The sequence below is a fragment of the Silurus aristotelis genome (genome assembly GCF_946808225.1).
Source record: "Silurus aristotelis genome assembly, chromosome: 25".
Lineage (NCBI taxonomy): Eukaryota > Metazoa > Chordata > Actinopteri > Siluriformes > Siluridae > Silurus > Silurus aristotelis.
Window position 1 is genome coordinate 6,541,020 of NC_139598.1, and position 20,848 is coordinate 6,561,867.

The 20,848-nt window shown below is 37.1% G+C and overlaps 1 protein-coding gene across 2 annotated transcripts in view; it reads left to right on the top strand.

The window, feature by feature from the left end:
• Nucleotides 1-5,614: 5,614 nt before the first annotated feature.
• The window catches only part of sema5a (sema domain, seven thrombospondin repeats (type 1 and type 1-like), transmembrane domain (TM) and short cytoplasmic domain, (semaphorin) 5A), a 232,001-nt gene continuing 216,767 nt past the window's right edge, over nucleotides 5,615-20,848 (top strand). Inside the window, exon 1 of one of the 2 annotated variants that reach the window (XM_083530259.1) lies at nucleotides 5,615-5,950. The gene's annotated coding sequence lies outside the window, so the exon portion shown is untranslated. The remainder of the gene's footprint in view (nucleotides 5,951-20,848) is intronic. The other variant, XM_083530260.1, reaches the window with a different exon arrangement.

The window sequence follows — 20,848 nt, forward strand, 5'->3', positions numbered from 1 at the left end:
TCTTTCTGTCTCCTTTTTTGTCTGTTTGTTTGTTTGTATCTGTTGGATCTAGTGTCTATCTATTCATCGGTATGTCTCTCTCTCTCTCTCTCTCTCTCTCTCTCTCTCTCTCTCTCTCTCTCTCTCTCTCTCTCTCTCTCTCTCTACCCATTTGTTTCTTTGTCTTTGTTGTAGTGTTTGTCTACCCATCCATCTTTCTCTCTGCCTGTATGTCACTGTGTCTATCTCTTTACCTGTTCATTTGCTTCTTGTCCTTCTGTCTGTCTGTCTGTCTGTCTGTCTGTCTGTCTGTCTGTCTGTCTGTCTGTCTGTCTGTCTGTCTGTCTGTCTGTCTGTCTGTCTGTCTGTCTGTCCCTTTTCCATTTTGTCTGTTTGTTTACTGTAGTGCCTGTCTATTCAACTGTCTCTCATTGTATCTGTGTTCCTGCCTGTCTGTTTGTTGTTTGTCTATTTCTCTCTCAGTCTGTCTCATTCCCTTTTTGTAGTGTTTATATGTTCATCTGTATGTTTCCCTGTATGTTTCCCTGTCTGTCTGTCTGTCTGTCTGTCTGTCTGTCTGTCTGTCTGTCTGTCTGTCTGTCTGTCTGTCTGTCTGTCTGTCTGTCAATCTATTTGTTTGTTGTAGTATCTATCCTCCCATTCATCACTCTGTTTTTATATCATCAGTCTCCCAGAATCTGTCTTTTTACTGTTTTGTCAGTCGGCCTGTTTGTTGGTTGTAGAATGTCTTTAACCAGTCGAATAACTGTCAGTCTGTCTATCTGTTCATAATTTTGTGTGTCTGTTTATTGTTTGTCTATACACAAGTCTGTCTGTCTGTATAATTATTTAGTATGTATGTAGTATAGAGTATTGTAGTGCATTTTGATCGCTCAATTTGGAATATTCAGCTATTTGTTTGACAGCATATTTGCCTTTGTGCCTGTCTGCATGCTATCCTATTTGTCTGTCTGTCTGTCTGTCTGTCTGTCTGTCTGTCTGTCTGTCTGTCTGTCTGTCTGTCTGTCTGTTTGTCTGTCTGTCTGTCTGTCTGTCTGTCTGTCTGTCTGTCTGTCTGTCTGTCTGTCTGTCTGTCTGCTGTAATGTTTGTCTATATACCATTAGGTGTGCCCATTTATTGGTCTATGTGTTATCTATGTGTCTGTCTGTCTGTCTGTCTGTCTGTCTGTCTGTCTGTCTGTCTGTCTGTCTGTCTGTCTGTCTGTCTGTCTGTCTGTCTGTCTGTCTGTTTGTCTATTGTTGTTTCTCTTCTTCTTCTTCTTCTTCTTCTTCTTCTTCTTCTTCTTCTTCTTCTTTATCTCCTCCTCCTCCTCCTTCCACTTCTTTTTTTTTCTTCTTCTTCTTCTTCTTCTTCTTCTTCTTCTTATTACATTAGATATGTATCTCATCTTATCTTGTTATTATTACATTAGATGTTATACGTATATGTTTTAAATATACTACAACATTTTTTACAGGAGCCACAACATCTACAACATCTTTCACCATATTTTTTCCATTCCTTAATATTTTTACTCTCAAACCACCGATAAGAAAAAAATCAGAAAGCCTACTCATGTAATTACAAGTATTACAGAGATGTGTGTGAATATTTTGGCTGTGTTTAATCATGCTATTGGTCTCATCTTTCATCTTCTGGGTGTTATGTAGAAGTGTGTTGAGCCACAGCTTGAAATGTCTTTCAGGTAAAAAAGCATTATTACCATTGAAGCAACCATATATAAAACTGCATCTTAAAAAACCTCTTTCTCTGCTTTCTCTCCAGCTGCATGACTATTAACTCACAGTGATGTTACAACTGTCATCTTTCGGTTTCTTCAAGAAAAAAAATCCATCACTGGCTTTCCGGGCATTTTATTATTAGAATGAACTATGGTATGAAATGGTAGAGTTTCATTTCAAAGGTAAATGCTGCTGAACTGGATGAAGAAAAGCTATCCGTAATGTAAACCTTAGAGTTTTTTGCTCTGTTGTGCCTATAGAGTGCAGATAGGAGTAAATTACACAAAAAAAAAAAAAATATTATTTTCATGAGTAAATTCTGCCTTTAAATTTATATATATATATATATATATATATATATATATATATATATATATATATATATATATATATATATATATATAATAGTCATAGACTTTTGACAACATATGTTTAAATAAACTATACTGAACACAGTGGGAGGTGGTAGTTCAGGTTTCTGATAGGAAGGGTTTAAACCCGTTTAAGCTGCCACTCTTAGGGACCTTTATGGGACTGGTAGACCTTGAATTGCCTGCTATAGATCTCTTACCTCAACCCTACTGAACACCTTTGGGATAAATTGTAACACTAAATGCACCCTAGGCCTCATTCTACATTACTACCTGACTTTACTACCATGCTTGTGGCTGAATAAACACAAATCTCCACAATCACACTCCAAAATCTAGTGGAACATCTTCTGAGAAAAATGGAAATGATTACAACAGCAAATGGGGACTAAATGTGGAATAGGATGTCATTTTATTAGGCATTCTAGCACAGTGTTGTACCAGTAATCCAATTTGCAAGTTTATGATAACTTGCTCATTCAAAAACATTACACATGTAGTTTCTATAGTAACAGCTAATTCATTAGGATTTGTATGTCCACATCATTTTAAGTAAATAAACACACTTAACATGTAATTCCTATCAATTTTCTATCACTTATTTTATGGCAGGGGAGTTCAGAGTCTTGAGCTTATCCCAGAGACATATTGGACATTGCATATCATTGCATGACACAATCAAACACTTTCTGTGGATCAGCCTATAATGCATGTCTTTGAATTGACGAGGAAACCAGCATACCCCAAGGAAACCCCTTAAAGTCAGTGGTGTAGATTTGAATTTGATCTGACTGTGCTGAATATGAGGCTGAAACTGTCCTGAATTAAGTGGTCATGCTACAACTTCTAAATAGAGAGATTTAATCAAATACTAATAATGTGTTTTTTTACCTTGTTGTTTATAACTGATTATTCTACACAGAGTAGAATAACATACCGAGGAGCCTTGAGCTTATTCCAGGGAACTGAGGGTGCATGGTGGAGCACACACTGGATGGGGTGTCAATCAATTTGGAAGTGCCAACCAGACTACATTGCATGTATTTTGGAGTGGGAGGAGGAAGATTTGCAAAAGCAGGTGGAGAACATGCTAAATCCATACACACAAAGGGGAAGATTCAAACCTAGAACCCCAAAAGTGCAAGGTGTATATATTAACCTCAAAGACACTAAGGACACAGAATATGAAATACGTCTTTAGTGTCAGAGCTTTGTAACAGCCAGTATGTTTCTCGGACCTTTCTATTTTTTTTTGAAAGAAGCAGGCTACAAGTAGGATTTAAAAAAACTTTAAAAAAGGCAATTGTATATAGATGCTATAAAACTGTCTGTCTGTCATGGTAAGCTGTTATAACAAACGTGATTGCAGGAAACCAACTTGCTTTATGACGGGCTTCTCCCGTTAGGGGTCGGCACAGCGGATCTTCTGCATGTTTGATTTGGCACATGTTTTTACGCTGGATGCCCTTCCTAACGCAACCCTCCCCATTTATCCAGGCTTGGGACCGGCACTAAAAGTGCACTGGCTTGTGCAACCCTAATGGCTGGGGTTGGTTCCCTGACCAGGGATCGAACCCGGGCCGCAGCGGTGAGAGCGCCGCATCCTAACCACTAGACCACCAGGGAACCTTGTGAGGTAAATAACACTGATTAACTCTTCATCATGGCACCTGTTAGTGAGCAGGATATATTGGGCAGCAAGTAAACATTTTGTCCTCAAAGTTGATGTGTTAGAAGCATGAAAAATGGGCAAGTGTGAGGATTCTAAGTGAGTGTGACAGGGTCAAATTGTGACGTCTAGACGACTGGGTCAGAGCATCTCCAAAACTGCAGCTCTTGTGGGATGTTCTCTGTCTGCAGTGATCAGTATCGATCAAAAGTGGCCCAAGGAATGAACAGTGGTGAACCAGTGACAGGGTCATAGGCTCATTAAATCACGTAGGGAGTGAACGTTGGCCCGTGTGGTCCGATCCAACACTGGTAATGCTCGACGGGTCAGGACTGTTTTTGCAGCAAAAGTGGGACCAACACAATGTTAGGCAGGTGGTCATAATGCCTGACATGGTAAATGGTTTAAAAAAAACTAGTAAATTTTTCTTAAATAAATAAAAAAAAATGATACAATGTTTAATTGCATAAAACATAATGATATTGAAAGACAGTTCTTTAGATGGTCACTCAGCTTCACAGCCTGTATTGATTATTTTTCTGTAACTGCATGCCATTCAAATTTTTTTTCCTACTCATTACAGTTTATAAAAGCACTATTAGCAAACCACAAAGAATGATAAGCAATGTTATAATAACTTACAGTCTTACATTACCAACATTTCCTTTGGTTTATCTTAGCAATATATTCCCCCTCCACCCTGCTGATTTCTCCTCTGTCTTGCTACCTCTCCCTCTCATCCTTTCTCACTATTTTTCTTCAATAGGTTACGGCTCTATTCCTCTCCTGCTTTTCCACTTATTGTACTTATTTTAATTGTACTTCTTTTCTTTCTATACATTTCTTTTCCCCTCACATTTAAATCTTCCTCCATTTTAAACCTCACTTAATTATTTCTCGTTTTTATATTTTTCTTTTTTGCTATTTTCTCTCTCTTTCTCTCATTTCTCTATCTCTGCTTTCATAATACTTGCTTCTTTTTCCAATTAATGCTTATTCTCTTTCTCAATCTTCCTTCCTCCTTATTCACTTTCTTCTTTAGTCTCTCCATCTCGCATGTCTTTATTCTTCATCAGACTTTTTGTTCTTTGTGTATAGAGGGAAAAAAGGAGGAATATAAAAGGAGGAAAATTGTTGTTGTTGTTGTTTGAGAACAAGAGCAAATCTTAAGGTTTTGAAGTTCCTATTTTCTCGCTTATTTCTCTTCTAAACTCTTGGGGGGAAATGCAATGCATCTTCAGTGTTTCCTGCTCAGGAGCCCATAAAGATTCCATAAAGAACTTTATAGAAGAACAGAAGCATGTAATGACTTGAAGAACTTAAGCTATCTAGTCAACTTTCCTTCCTTCACTTATTCTCCTTATTTCTACTTTCTGTTTTATGCATTCTCTCTCTCTCTCTCTCTCTCTCTCTCTCTCTCTCTCTCTCTCTCTCTCTCTCTCTCTCTCTCTCTCTCTTTTTCTTTCTGTCTCCTTCTCTCTCTCACTATTTTTTTTCTCTTTTTCTATCTCGTTTTCCTGTCTTTCCCATCTATTTCCATTCTTTCTTTTTCCTCGAACACTCATTTTCTCTCCCACACTCCCTTCTTCTCAGTCCTCTATTTTCATACACTCTCTTGCCCTCTGTAATTTTCTTTTTTTTTGTCTCACACTCTCTTTTTTCACTTGCTAAAATCCTTCTTACCTCACCAAATTTGTTATTTTCTTCCTTTTTATCCTCCTGTTTTCCTTGAAGAGCCCAAGATCCCTTAAATATCCTTCTCTTTGCCTCATCTTTTCTTTTCTCCCTTCTTCTCTGTTCTTACCTTATCTATTTGTTTTTACCATCAGTTGACCATCATTTAGGCTCCTCTAATGTTTTTCTGTCTGGAGCCCTCCTAGGTTCTTTGTAGAACCCGTGTAGAAAACTAAGACCATAACCTATAATAACTCCCTTTTTCTCTTAGTGCGCTTCTCTCTCTCTCTCTCTCTCTCTCTCTCTCTCTCTCTCTCTCTCTTAGTATGAGTATGTGTGTGTGAGAGTGTGTGTGTGAGTGTGTGTTCACTCTCTCAGTGACTCCTGTGCCACTCGGATCACAGTCGCGCACTCCACTATCTGGATTACTGCAGCCCTGAGCCGCTTCTATCTCTCTCTTCATCTTCTTCTTCCTCTGCTCTAGATGATCCCTCTTTCCTCCCGGGTTCAGTCGGTAAGTGTCCCGAGTGTCCCTCTGTTTTATGTCCGTCTTTATCTTTCCCTCTCTCTCTCTGTCTCTCTCTCTCTCTTTCTTTCTATCTCTCTTGCTCGTTCTCTCTATACCTGCGGCGGCTTTTCCGACGGCGCCTTCAACTGCCTCCAAAGTCTCTCCGTTCTGCTGATAGATAGAGAGAATATATAGATAGATATAGAGATGTTGCATAGTGAATTATTGAGCAAGGGAAATAATCTCACTGTTTTCCTTTTTTGCGCAAAGTTGCTTTATTTCCCCCCCCCCTTTAAAACAATGAAATGACTTTTGGAAGCCGATGCAGCACACAGGATGGGAATAACCGGCGGATTTGCAATCATATGCATGCAAACTTTAATACACAGCAAAACAAACTAGACATATTGAACTCTATTCTTAACTTTCTATACCCTCTATGTAGTGCAAAATGATATTTTAATAGTCATTTCCAATCCGGAGACTTTGCGCACGCGCATTCCTTGGCGCATTTGTGTTTTGTCTCATGAAAGTTGTTTTTTTTTTTTTTTTGCTTTTTTATTATTATTATTATTATTATTATTATTATTATTATTATTATTATTATTATTATTATTATTATTATTATTATTATTATTTCTTCCGACTGGATATACCCCATGCATAATTAACTCCAAACCAGATTTCCCTTCCTTTAGAGAGATGTTTGGGTGAGCACATCGACCACATGGTGGCGCTGCTGCAGATTTTATCTCCTGTCTGAAGCACGTTTTTACGTATTGATTGATTGATTGATTTTTCAATTTTGCATCTCTAATCTACGTCATACCACCTTACAATGCATGCTCATCGAGTTGCTTTCTAACTTAGGCTGCTTCTCATTCCCTGGTTGTGCACAAGGACGCAGGGAGTGAGTTGTTCAAGAAGTGCACTATTTACATGAAAATCTATTGATATTGAGATGATCTTGCTGAGAGTTTGTGCTGATTTGATGATGTATTCGAAATTTAATGCAAGTGGGATTTGTTTGTTTATTTCTTCGCTGGATATGATCCCTCATCCTGTTTGGGTCTTTTTTTTTTTTCTTTTAGATAGATTTGGGAAACACTCTAGGATTAGGAACAAATTTTTTTTCTATCGAATTATACATCAGCTTAGAGTAATGCCTTACAAGATAAGTTTTACATGATTACAACAATCCAAATATTTATCTTAGTTCAGCTAATCAGTAAGTGTGTGTTTTCCTTACTTGAAAAAAAAAAATAAATCATATACAGGAGCAAAAAAGCAGCGTAAAAGGCTATGAGTGGTACAAAATAAAGAAAATAGATTAATTCGTTTATTCATTCATTTATTTCTCTTCAGTATGAGCTTTAATCTAAGTCAGAGTCAATGTGGATCCAGAGGCTATTCCAGCGTGCACACAAACACATTCACACACTTATTTATAATTTAACAGAAGCAATCCGTCTGCACTCCTGGGCAAAAACAAATGGGCTCAGCCCAAAAGGGCAAATATTAAGCTTTTAATGATCTTAACAATAAATCATCGGTCAGGAAATGAGCAGAAATTAAACATAATCCTCCGCACGTTTGATTTGGCACATGTTTTACGCTGGATGCCCTTCCTAACGCAACCCTCCCCAATTTATCCGGGCTTGGGACCGGCACTAAGAGTGGCTGGGGATGGTTCCCTGACCGGGAATCGAACCCGGGTCGCAGCGGTGGGAGCACTGCATCTTAACCACTAGACCACCAGGGGACCTATACTCATGTTTAAAAATACTCTGGTAAAAGTAGTATAACTATCCTTTTTTACTGAAGTTTTTCTTTCGGCTTCTCCCGTTAGGGGTCGCCACAGCGGATCCTCCGCATGTTTGATTTGGCACATGTTTTTATGCTGGATGCCCTTCCTAACGCAACCCTCACCATTTATCCGGGCTTGGGACCGGCGCTAAGAGTGGCTGGGGTTGGTTCCCTGACCGGGGATTAAACCCGGACCACACTGGTGGGAGCGTTGCATCCTAACCACTAGACCACCAGGGACCCCATCCTTTTTTTACTGAAGTTAAAGTACAAAAATATAGGCTCTTAAGTAGCCATTACTACTCCCAGTTTTGATGTCACACTGGTAACTGGATCTCACATTATATTAATATAAGAACTGTCAATCGATTTAAATATTAAATCACGATTAATTGTACGATTGTCATGAGTTAACTCACAATTAATCTCAACTTAATCGCACATTTTAAGAAATTTGCGTTGCATTAATCGCGCGTTAATGAAAACGAGTCAAACGAATTTGCATTTTGACCTCCCTCTGTCTCATCCACATTAGCCCCAGACTCCTTTTTGCCTTCTGCCTTGCTCGTTGTTAGCTTTGTAAACTAGCCTACGTCTGTGGTGTGTGATAACCAGGTTACACCAGTTTTAGATAAAAAAATCCACGATAAAAAAGGAAATAGGTTGATGGCTGAAAATGGTGCGTGATGAATAAAAAAAACTTCACCAAGTAGATTAAAACTAAAGGAACGAGCCTGTTTTGAAAATGTAAAAAGTAGAAAGAACAGATATTTGTGTAAAGATGTAATGGGTGAAAGTAAAAAGTTGTCTAAAAAATAAATAGTGAAGTAAAATGCTGATACCTGAAAAATCTACATAAGTACAGTAACGACGTATTTGTACTTCGTTACTTCCGAACTCTGGCAGCCCATCTTGACTGATAAAGACAAAGAGAGATCTACAGTATTTGTTCCATTCTTGCTCATTTCCTGACTGAAGATTTGTTTCTAATATCATATCATTTCTGGCCTGAGTAATTGTCTTTTTTCTGTGCAAATGTGGAAGCAAAGTGAAGAGTCTGAAAGAAACTCAAAGTGAATGTGAGAGGAACATGCACGGAAGCTCCACAGTATCCCAAGCTCAGGATGAAACCACACATCATAGACCTATTACGTAGCAACAGTACGAAATATCTCGTAAAAATAGTATCTCGTTTTAAATAATTGTAGCTGCTCAATTTCAAGCTCTAACTAACAGACACTTGTGTTTTCTTATGTTTTTATTCTTGATCTATTTTACAATTATATTGGAACAGAGCATCACTAGTTTGCATAAGCTAGCGCACTAAGCCTTGTGCTGTGTTGTAGCTCAACAACACAACACTTTTGAATGAAACGGGTCCACTTTGATCCTATTTCCCTGATCAGTATCTCTTTTTTGACACAATTTAGCACCACACTACAATAATCCTGAAGTCATGTGCCACATATTCAGCATGCTTTATAAAAAATGTGTGTACTGCTATGCTTGGTGAAATTATTACTCCTATTATTTTCCAGTAGTGTCATAGCTATGATTTGCGTGCTGAGTTCAGTCACGGTTAACACAACATGCTTTGGCAGGTTATTAAGTGTAATAGCATCAGAGAAACCTGCGTCGTCACACAAGCGCACACATATACGGACTTAGTGGGGGAAAAAAAAACAAATGAGTCTCACAGGGTGTTGGACAAAATGAGAAGTGCCTTTAAATAAGCAATAAACTGAGTTGGTTATGACTGTGAAGGCATCATATCCTTATGAATATTAATATCCAGCTTTCAATAACACTGTCTGGGAAGCTTTGTAGAGGTAGGCGTTTGGCAAAAAGCATGATGTATGATGTGTATCATGGAGTTGGGGGTTTGGGAAGTGCTAGAAAAATACTTGGCGTGTCCGTTATACCTATTGCAACATTTAAAAAGACATTGAAATGGATTATTATATATTCAAACTAATTATGAGTGGAATAGTAATTAGTTTAGCGCAATAAGCAACATGGGTGCCTCAAAGTACCACCATTGATCTTGAGCAGTCTGTTTTGACTTTTGTGTGTTGTCCGTTTGGGTTTCCTCTGGGTTCCCAGGTTTTCTCCTACCTCCCGAAAACATTACTCAGACTCAGTAAGGTGTGTGTGTGTGTCCATATCCAAAGTCTTTGTCTATATTCTCCACTTCAGAGCAAGTGTCCCTCCAGCTCCCCATCGATCCTGACCTGGATATAATGACTACTAAAGATAAATGAACACGTGAATAAAAATGTTGACATTTACAGTAACATCTGGTACAAAATCTGCTCCTTTTGACTAACATGTAGCCAGCTGCTTGTTACTATGAGTCACAGCGGAGTCACAATATTGATATAATGCTGTTATATTGCTGTGGTCTTATACCCGTACTCATAAAGCTTTAGAAGCGTGAGGGTTTATGAGCATTCCTGGTTAGTAAAAATAATGTACGAAAGCTTATTATAACGTTTAACAATTCCCCATAAAGCACAAACTAACATCAGGATGTACACTATATGAACAAACGTTTGTGGACACCTGACCATAAGAATCTTTATTGATTAATAATTAATTAATGCTTTATTAACCTCAAATTTACTGTGAAATCTAAATTTTTGGAGGGTTGTTAAGGAGATTTATGCTCATTCAGCTTCAAGGGTGATAGTAAAGTCATGTAGGGAAAGGTGGTCTGGGGTGCACTTAAATTCCTCCCATTGGTGTTCAATAGATTTAAGGTCAGAGCTCTATAGCAGGCCAATCAACATCTTCCTCCACAAACCATGCAAAACATGTCTTCATGGTCCTCGCTTTGTGCACAGGGCAATATTTATGATGGAACAGGTTTGGGTCTTGTAGTTCAAGGGACAATTTTATGTTACAGCATCCAAAGACATCCTATAGAAAGCTATGCCTTTAACTATGTGGTAACAGTTTGGGGAAGAACCACGTATTAAAAATTCTGAAAATGACAGGTACTTTTGTTCATATAGTATATATCATTGTTTCTTTAGCACCTCAGTTATCTTTCTACATAAAACTAAATTTAACATCAATGTTAAGCATGGAAAAAAACATTTTTAAAAATATTTACCCCCAAATCATACTTTTTTGTTATGTAATCGCATAGTAAAATGTAAAGGTGGATTTGCTCCAGACAATTACTGGCAGTGATTTTGTCTATTAAATAGATTATAAATTATTTAAAATAAAGTTAGTACTGTGTATGAAATAACAGATTTTATTTGGATAGGTATATAAAATAAGGGTCTCCTCATTGTGCCTGTTTTGTTCTTTATTTAAAACTGAGATTATGCTGCATTCTATCATTAAATAGAGCTCTAGTGGAAATCCTAAGAAGATAGTAAGATAGTTTTGAACATCAAATGTGTCCTCATCAGCCTTTTATTTATTTGTATTTATTTTAAATACAGTATTATAATGTTTTCCTTGATGATTAATTAAAAGCTCCTGTTATTTTCAAGGGTCTTAATTACTGGATTTGTTATGTCCTTTTTTTTTTTTTTTTAATTGCCAAAAAGTGAGCAGGAATGTGTGATTTACAGGTGCACTGATCCTTCCTTCCCCTGTAGTCATGGAAGTAATTCGAGTAAGGAGATTATTGAAAGCAATTTTATTGACAGATTTATGTTGCTTTTCAAGAGTTTATAAAATGCTCACCTGGCAACAACCTGAAGCAAAGTTTCTAAGATTTTAGTACAGGCTACACAGAAAAAGTTTTTCCCACATTTGTGCAATCTTTACTTTTGCGCTATTAAGCTGCAAGTTTTTTTCTTTTTTTTTTTTTAAAAGCTGCTTGCATTCCCAATTCTAACTTTAACTTCAAATTCTCTATAGAGCACATGTATAATTACTTCTGCTGAGACTGCGCCTGGAAAGTGACCCTTATCCAGATGGTTCTGTTATTTTGGGTCCTTGCAGAAGCACAGTTATTGAAGTTACGAAAGGCAGAAAAAAAATTTAAAGAAAAAATAAAAATTAGTTGGAAATCCAATGTTTTTTTTCTTTCACAATATGTGCATAAAAAAAGAGATCTGCAGTTTACAGAAGTGTGAAGACATTTTAGTCACAGCCATTCCAACCTTGAAATGCAAACCTAAAGTGGAATTAATTTATTTTATTAAAAAACAAATAGGTTTATACAGTACAGTATGTATTTTGCTGTGGTACTGTACTTGCTACAAAATGTTCTTTGACTACGTATAATATAGACTGTAAAAGAGTTATTTTTTAGTTCTGAGTCTGACTTGTGTCTTGTTGAGTAAATATTGATTCATGAATCAAGCTAAACACTCCTGTGACGATACTTTTATACTTGAAAACTTTGTCCTCTGCTTCATTACAGTGCCGGATTAAAATTTCTTTTTACATTGCTCACTTATAATGCATTAAAATCCGTTTTACAGATTTTGATTTTGATTACTTGTGCACCTAATTGGTCTAGTTTAACAAAGTGCAGGGTTTTTTTTTTGTGTAACAAACCTGTGAAGAGCTAAAAATACTCACTGTACTAACATTACAGAATAAAAGAGACAGAATTGAAATATGGTATTTATTACATTGTACAATATAGATAGAAAAAAGTATTAAATGTGACATGCAGCCTTATGTAACCTCTGCGTATAAGTTCCTAAGCTTCCTCAAGGCTCTGAGCAGAGACTGTTTTAGAAGTAACTCTTGGTGCATGTTAAAAGCAGAAATTCTTTAATATCGCTGGAATTCAGCAGTGATACAGTGTCCTACAGGTCACCCCTCTTTTCAGTTGGATGGTTAGCTTTATTTTAGTCAGCATGGCTAAATGCATTATTGATTTCCTTGTTAACCTTATCTATATAAAGCCACTTTATAAAATAATAGCAAAAAAGGATTAACTGTTCGTTTTGACACAATGACAGGTTTCATCAATGTATCAGTTACATTGAGGGACATGGGACCATAATTTCATCATTCCCAAGTAGTGAAACCAGTGTGTCTTTTTAAGCTGATGCAGGATTATTCAAAGCAGAGTACTAACTGCTCCATTTTGCTCACTAGATAAACACCTGTTGTCATCTGGCATTGATCTGGACAGCATGGGAATAGAGAAGGCCGTCCTTCCTATTCAGAGAGCACCACTTCTCTTCTTTCACAGACAGAACTGTGGTATCACTCAAACTTGTGCTCCAAGTCCTCCCGTTTCACCCCCCGTCAAGCAATAAAACGTGATGGGGCATTCTGCAATAGGCAGTTACCACCCTGAGGTCACTGTCGAATAAGAGCATGTCCTGAAGAGTATTTCACAACGAGCTGCCAACCATTACATCTGTCTATGAATGAAAGAATGGCAGGCTGCACATATATCCATTTATTGTTGTGGAACATATCGTAAATGTAACATTTATCACTTTTATCATTTTCCTTATAGCAGCTATAAACAGTCTTTCCCTCACTAGGCTTTCTTATTGACTCCCTTCAAGTTAATAACGTGAAAAAAATAAAATAAAATAAAAACAACAACAAAACACAGAGAAGTCTTCTGTCCCGAAGCCTCCTGTGGCAGAAGACAAAGTGCTGACACAAGAGACTCTTATTAAATAAATATCTGCTTTAAGGACCTTGAAAACATAATGGAAAAAAGAAACCACTTTGATGTAAACATATTGTATTATTTACTGAGATGCTGTTGTAGAAATTGAATCAAGACTTTCTGACCAATCGGATTTGAGAATTTTTCAGTACCATCAGTAATCAGCATAATAACCCATAATTACCACTTCGATGGAGTCAATAGTCGGTGAATGCTGTGTGAATGTCGAAGCATGAGTGGAATTTTCTATCTTACTGTGCTAATTGATCCAGACACGTTGCCATGACTAAACTCGGACTTTCAATGAAACATGTGAAGTGTCCAGGAACACAATTAAAGGTGGAGGGACAAAAATAAAAAAAATAAATGCTTTATAATTACTGATGCTGCTTGTAAAGTTTCAGCAACGTTGCTATAGTGACTGAGGAAGACCAGATCATTAGACATTGACAAGAAAGATTTGGAATCAATGTGAGGTTTGTGTGTCTGTGTTGGTGTGTGTTGGTGTGTGTGTGTGTGTGTGTGTGTGTGTGTGTGTGTGTGTGTGTGTGTGTGTGTGTGTGTGTGTGTGCAAGGTGGGGGGGATGGGGGCATAGATTGCGTATCATATTGCTTTCCTTTAACTGCTATATGCAGCAGTGTAATTTTGTAAATTTGTACCATTTACCAAAGCTCTTTTTTTTTTTTTTTTTTTCACACAGTCATCTCTTACTCTTCCTCCAAACAAGCATCGGATTGCTTATTAAGCGCTGATAAATTTTTTGATATTTTTTAATAGCAAATCACAGGTTTATTTTAATTCTCTAGTTGAACTTTATAATTATTTCAATAGCAGGATTACACACAGTACTAAGTTCCTGTACTTGAGTAAACATGCTACTCCCCTGCTTTAAAAAGATTTGAGTAAATGAAATGTAGTCCATTTATTTTGTACTAAAAGTACAAAAGTAAAAGTAAAAGTAATGATCTATGTGAATCACATTTTAATCATTTATGCAGTAAAAAAATTTTTTTTCTGTGTAGGGGTGACAAAAAGGCTTTATATTAGAAATACATTTGAATACTTCAGAAATAAAAAGGACTTAACCTTATTTGATAAGTTTCAAAAGTTTTGTTTAAGTCTCGAAACCCCTTTTTTTCCACTGTAAACTGTAAACTGGTGCCATGTCTTTGCAGATATACATTGTAGTGGCCTGTGTTACTGCTTTCAATTAAATCAGAGGTGATTGTGCTTTTTTGCTTTTTGCACCGTCGACGGATCGATTGATATGGAGTGCATCTTTGGGCATTCACCATATTCTTTTGCGTGTTTCCATTTAAAGTAAGGAAACAAATAGCTTGTGCTACTTCTGCTAGTGAGTATGTTAGCATGTCTTTCTGCTCTTTGTCAAATTTGTCAGCAAACCCAAACATCGTCCATTGTACAGATGTACTCTACAGTCTGCACTTTTTAATAACTTCCTCCTCCTGCTCTGGATTTGTTTGTGGGTCCTCCTCATCCTTTTGTTCTTCTTTCTCCATGTTTTTGACAAACTCCCATCATTTTCCTCAGTCTTACGTTCATCATGAGTCACGCTCACATGTTTACATATTGCGTTATGCACAGAATAAAAAAAACCTGTTACGGTACTCCACGGTAAGCATAAATACTGTCATACATTTCTTAATTAAAAAGAGAGTTTCCCATTGTTGCAGGCACACAGTGAGAGTATACTTACTCCACGCAAACTTGGACAAGCATGGGGTTGCACCACAGCTTCGCATTTTATTCACTTTTATAATATATTTCACTTCAAATTAGAGAGGAATGGGAGGGATTTCTGAAATGTAGTGAATTAGAAAATGGTATATCAGACATTGAAGTACAGATACCTAAAACATTAATTTACAAATTAAGTAATAAAGTAGTTTCCACCACTGTTCATTAATAACAACTCTTTAGTAATTTTAGAGGTGAAAGCTATTAGGCTTTTCAGGACATATGGCTTTTTTGCTTTCTTGTCAGAAACTGAATGCAATGCTAAACAAGCAAACTGAGAACAAGGACACGCTTGAGAATGAGACATACAGAAACCAGTACCAGTTGGGGGTCAAGTCAAGTAAAGTTTATTTCTATAGCGCTTTTCACAATGGACATTGTCTCAAAGCAGCTTTACAGAATTTAAAAGTTAAGTTGAATGGTGTGTATTTATCCCTGATGAGCAGCCATTACAACTGTGGCAAGGAAAAACTACCTTAGATTTTATGAGGAAGAAACCTTGAGAGGAAGCAGACTCAAAGGGGGAACCCATCCTCATTTGGGTGATATCAAGAATGTGATTATAAATCTTTAAAACAATACAGAACACTGGAGAGTAAGAACTAACATGAGCACCGGAATGTAAGCTTATGAGTATTGTCCTTTCTACAGTCTTTTACAGTCAGAGGGTCTGATCAGGGTTAACACAAGACAGGTGTGAGTGTTCAGTGACATGTGACAAGGTCATGTGATGTGCAGCGGCAGATGGGAATTTAGTCTCTTGTCTCTTGGCATAATCCTGACAATAATAACCTGCTGCACTCCTTTCTATCCTGTCATGTAAGAGAACCACTGTAATGTAGTTACTAAAAGAAATGAATCTGAAGTTTCCACACCATTATATGTAATTGTTAGTGGATTAAAAGTATTGTTTTGTAATTGATAATCAATAGTAATGGTAGTTGTATTCAACTATTGTTAGAAAGTAATAAAGAACAGTGTTGTTTATTTGTTAATAGCATTACATCCTTTTGCTTTATTTGTTATATTATTGTGTCATAATCTCAACATCAGGAATAGGATCAAAATTAAAATTTAAAGCATTTTGTTAAAAAAAAAAAATAAAATCCCTGTATGCTATGATTGGAAGGTTTTTGATTTGGTTGGAAATCTAAATTTTACATTGGACCATAAATGATATATAATATATAAAAAAAAAAAAATATATATATATATATATATATATATATATATATATATATATATATATATATATATATATATATATATATATATATATATTTATATTCATTTATTCATTCATTCATTCATTCATTCATTCATTTATTTTCTCCCACTTATCCGTAATTCGGGTCGCGGGGGCAGCAGTCTAAGCCGCCTTCGACTGCCGCCTAATCCTCACAGCACCGTCCCTTACGGTCCCTCCTGCAGGTGGTGAGCCCACGGGAAGTATATATATATATATATATATATATATATATATATATATATATATATATATATATATATATATATATATATATATATATATATATATATATATATAATTTTACTAAAAGCAACTGTAAAAGTAACTTTATCTAGAAGCATAGGTTTTCAGAGAATTTGACTGTAGCATGGTTGTTGGTTCAACAAGGTAGTTTAATCATTAAATAAACAGCTTATCTACTGGATTTTTCATACACACCAATCTATGAATTTACACAGAATAAATTTGCGAATGTTTTGTGTGTTGTTCGTTAGGGTTACTTCTAGATTCTCTGGTTTTCTTCTACCTCTCCTACCTCTCAAAAACATTTCTCACTTGTGTGTCAGTTGTGTCTGTCCATTTCCAAAGTCTGTCTGTTCTCCACTTCAGGGGAAGTGTTGCTCCAGCTCCCCATCGACCCTGACCTGAAAAAAATACCTATTAAGATAAATTACTAAAACCGTAATTAAAACATTTTGACATTTACAGTAATCTGCTACAAAATCTGGTGCGGAAAAAAAAAAAACACCCAGTGAGACGCAGTTTCCTGGCTAAATTCATTTAAGTTGTCAGGAAAGCTACAAATGCTAAAAGATAAAGCACTCTTTACAAGCGTGGTGAATAGAAAAGCATCTCAGAATCCACAGCAAAGCAACCTCAGGGGTCTGTTTCTGAATAGACAATAACAAGCTGACTGCATGAAAACAATAGTGTCGATGTTGTACATTTGTGTATGTTCATTGGTTTGCATGTGTTTATGTTGTTGTTGTTCTGCATGTTTCGTGTTCATGTATTCACTATACTGCCACACCAAACCCTAAAAACGGCAATCCCCTCCCATCAGAATCCTTCACGGTGTGTGAAATGTTGTTAACAAATCCCCTGTGTGTGTGTGTGTGTGTGTGTGTGTGTGTGTGTGTGTCCTCATTGGTGTTTTCAAACCGGCAGAATGATAGCAAGTTAAATAAGAAGGGACTTTCTCCACTGCTAATAGAGGTCTCGTCCGTCTCACCCATCAGGGCTGCTTTGAGTTTATTCGGGCTGCTTTAATGAGATTCCTGTTTACGTTGGAGAGACAGACCAAACTCTGGTCTGGAGAATGAAAGCGAGAGAGACTGAGACAGACAGAAAAAGATAGACGAGAGACAGACAGACAAACAGACAAAACAGCCAAAGTGACGGTGAGAGTGTGGGTGTTTGTGAGTGGGAGATAGAAAGAGAGAGATGGATGAAGTGACAGGGACAGAGGAAGATGGTTTAAAGAAAGTGGTGTAGACAGATTGACAGAGAGAAAGATGATCAGAGAGAGAGTCAGAGGGTGAGACAAGGAGACAAAGGTGGCTGGTTGAAGACGGGAGAGAGAAAAATAGGATGAGAGATAGGGGAAAATAGCCAAGGGGAGGTATGTATGGACAGACAAAGAATAATGCGAGAGAGCGAGAGGTGAACAGACTGACAGTTATGCTATTAATACAGATTGAGAAGAATGAGAGATGGTGACATGCACAGACATACATAGGGGGAGTAGCAAAATGTTCATCCTTTAAAATGTGCACGTTTCTTTCTTTCTTTCTTTCTTTCTTTCTTTCTTTCTTTCTTTCTTTCTTTCTTTCTTTCTTTCTTTCTTTCTTTTTTCTTCTATCCTTCCTTTCAATCCATATGAGTCACAGTAAAAGAGATAGAAGTAAAGAGTAAAGTTTTGCTGTGTCTCTTTGTCTTTTTCTGTGATGTCTGTGGGAGTCTCGGGCTAACTGTGTCTCGTCTGTCTCAGCCCGAAATAGAAACAAAATCACTTTTAGGCACGTTTGCGCAGACGTACCGTAAACACACACACAACAAATTAGACTTACACATGTTTGTCTTATCATTTGCATGTCATAGTATAAGGAATAAAAAAAAAATCATAGGTTTTCTGTTATAGGAAAACAAAGAAATTACATCACAAATTATTCATTCATTCATTCATTTTCTCCCGCTTATCCGTAATTCGGGTCGCGGGGGTAGCAGTCTAAGCAGGCCCCCGCCTTCGACTGCTGCACAATCCTCACAGCACCGTCCCTTACGGTCCCTCCTGCAGGTGTTGAGCCCACGGGAAGGCGGCCCCACGTCACTCCGACGTCACGGACCTTGATATTTCCCTCGTGAGGGACCCCCCGGAGCATGGAGGGTTAAGGGCCTTGCTCAAGGACCCAAGAGTGGCAGCTTGGCAAAACCGGGGCTTAAACCCCAGACCTTCCGATCGGCAACCCAGCGCCTTAACCGCTGGAGCCACCACTCCCCCATCACAAATTACATTTATTTTATTTTCAGAGTACAACTTTAAATTAATGCATTATTTTATTAAATGGATGTCATGCAACATCTACGAAACACGTTATTAATGATGTTATAGCAGCTGTAAACAGTTAATACTTGACATTCTTCTTCAGTGAAATAAAAATAACTGTTACATGTTATCAAGAAAACCACAAAAGTCCTGGAGATTTTCCCACAGTGAAAAACCTGACAATTGGCTAGAAATCGCTGACACTGGAGACTCCTTCTCTTTCTTATTACTATATAGAGTATCAAGAATTATATATCCATTTATTTTTAATATCGCTTTAATTTGTTATTATTAGATTTCGACTATGCCAAGGGTACACCATGAACACCTGTACACATCCCTGTAATCAAACTGTTACCTGGCAATGATTATCAAATGCTTGAAAGATGATTAAGCGCTAGGGCGATTGTGAATAGACCTTCTGACCAATCAGATTCTTCATCGCATTAGTCAATGAATGTCATTTGAAAATCATACCAAAAAGACACATTGGAGGTAATCTTTTCCCAGTGTTATATATTATTTTAGTCTTTGGAGTACACATTTATGATAGAGGTTTTTTTTCTGACTGTCCTGAATGTCTGGACCCTTGGTTTCTACCAATTAAATGTCTCCACTGTGACCAGTAAAAATGCCGAACAAGCAACTTCACACCACCATAAAGCTAAAAGTTTGAGCAAAACCAAGAACTTTCAGAAACTAATAAAGCTTAGAGTTGTTTCTCAAAAAAAATATTCTTTAGCTTTTCGAAAAAAAAGCTTTTTTTAGATTATAAACAGGGAATCATTGAGCGTTTGGGACGGGTTTATTACATTTTGAAGCCTGTTTCTTAGGTAAGCCTTTTCTTGCATTATATTTGGTTCGTTAATGGATAACATGAGACATGAGAGGACACAGAACACCTATCATAAGATTCGTATGTTCTTTTAGAACATCCTAGTCTACATTTATTCTCACCCTTGCAACTATAATAACCTCCAATTTTGGAGTGTGTTTGTGGAGAATTGTGCTCATTCAGATACAATGGTGTTAGTAAAGTCAGGTGCTTATGCAGGGTGAGGAGGCCTGGAGTGCAATCAGCATTCCAGTTCACCCTAAAGGTGTTTAATAGGGTTGAGGTCAGAGCTCTATAGCAGGCCACTCAAGATCTTTTACTTTAAAACATATCTTCATTGAGGGGCATTGTGATGCTGGAACAGGTCTGGGTTTCCGAATGAGGGGGAAATTAAATGCTACAACATCCAAAGACAATTGTGTGCCTTCAATTTTGTGGTAACAGTTTAGGGAAGATCCACATACTGTATGTCTGGAACAGTCAGGTGTACCAATACTTTTGTCCATAGCTCTGTGTTAGAAAAAATAAAATAGCTTAATTTCTGCTAGTTAGCTTATTTAGCATTTATAATGCCATGTATGTTTGTTAGTATTGTTGCTGTTTCTTAACGAGTTAGGTAGTAAAAATGCTCGCTAAATATGAATCCTAGTGTTTTTAAAGTCTTTTGTGTAGACGTTCTATAAACTTTTACTTTCAGCATCTGTTATTTGTGCTCTTTTCTTTCCCCTTAATATTATTCACCCTGGTCTCTGTAGGTTCTTTCTTTTTATTTCCTATATCAGCTGTTGTCTTCCAACTCTCTAGACTCTATTTGAAATTCTGGAATGCCGTATTTGACACCTTTTCAAGAATTATGATAATGGAAGCTCCTTTATTCTGCTCGCTCATCTGACATTAAATGCCATCAAGATTTCCGCCCTCGGTAAAATGTCAGTGACTCATGAGGTGATTCATAACTATTGCCTTCCTCCTGGTACATTGATCTTATTTTCTCTCCACCCCTTTGTGAAAGTGAAGTGCGCCGTTAAACTCTTGCATCTCGACTCCGTATTTGGGACTTTGTTATGTTTTAGTAGCTCAGATGACGGGTGAAATGCTCACT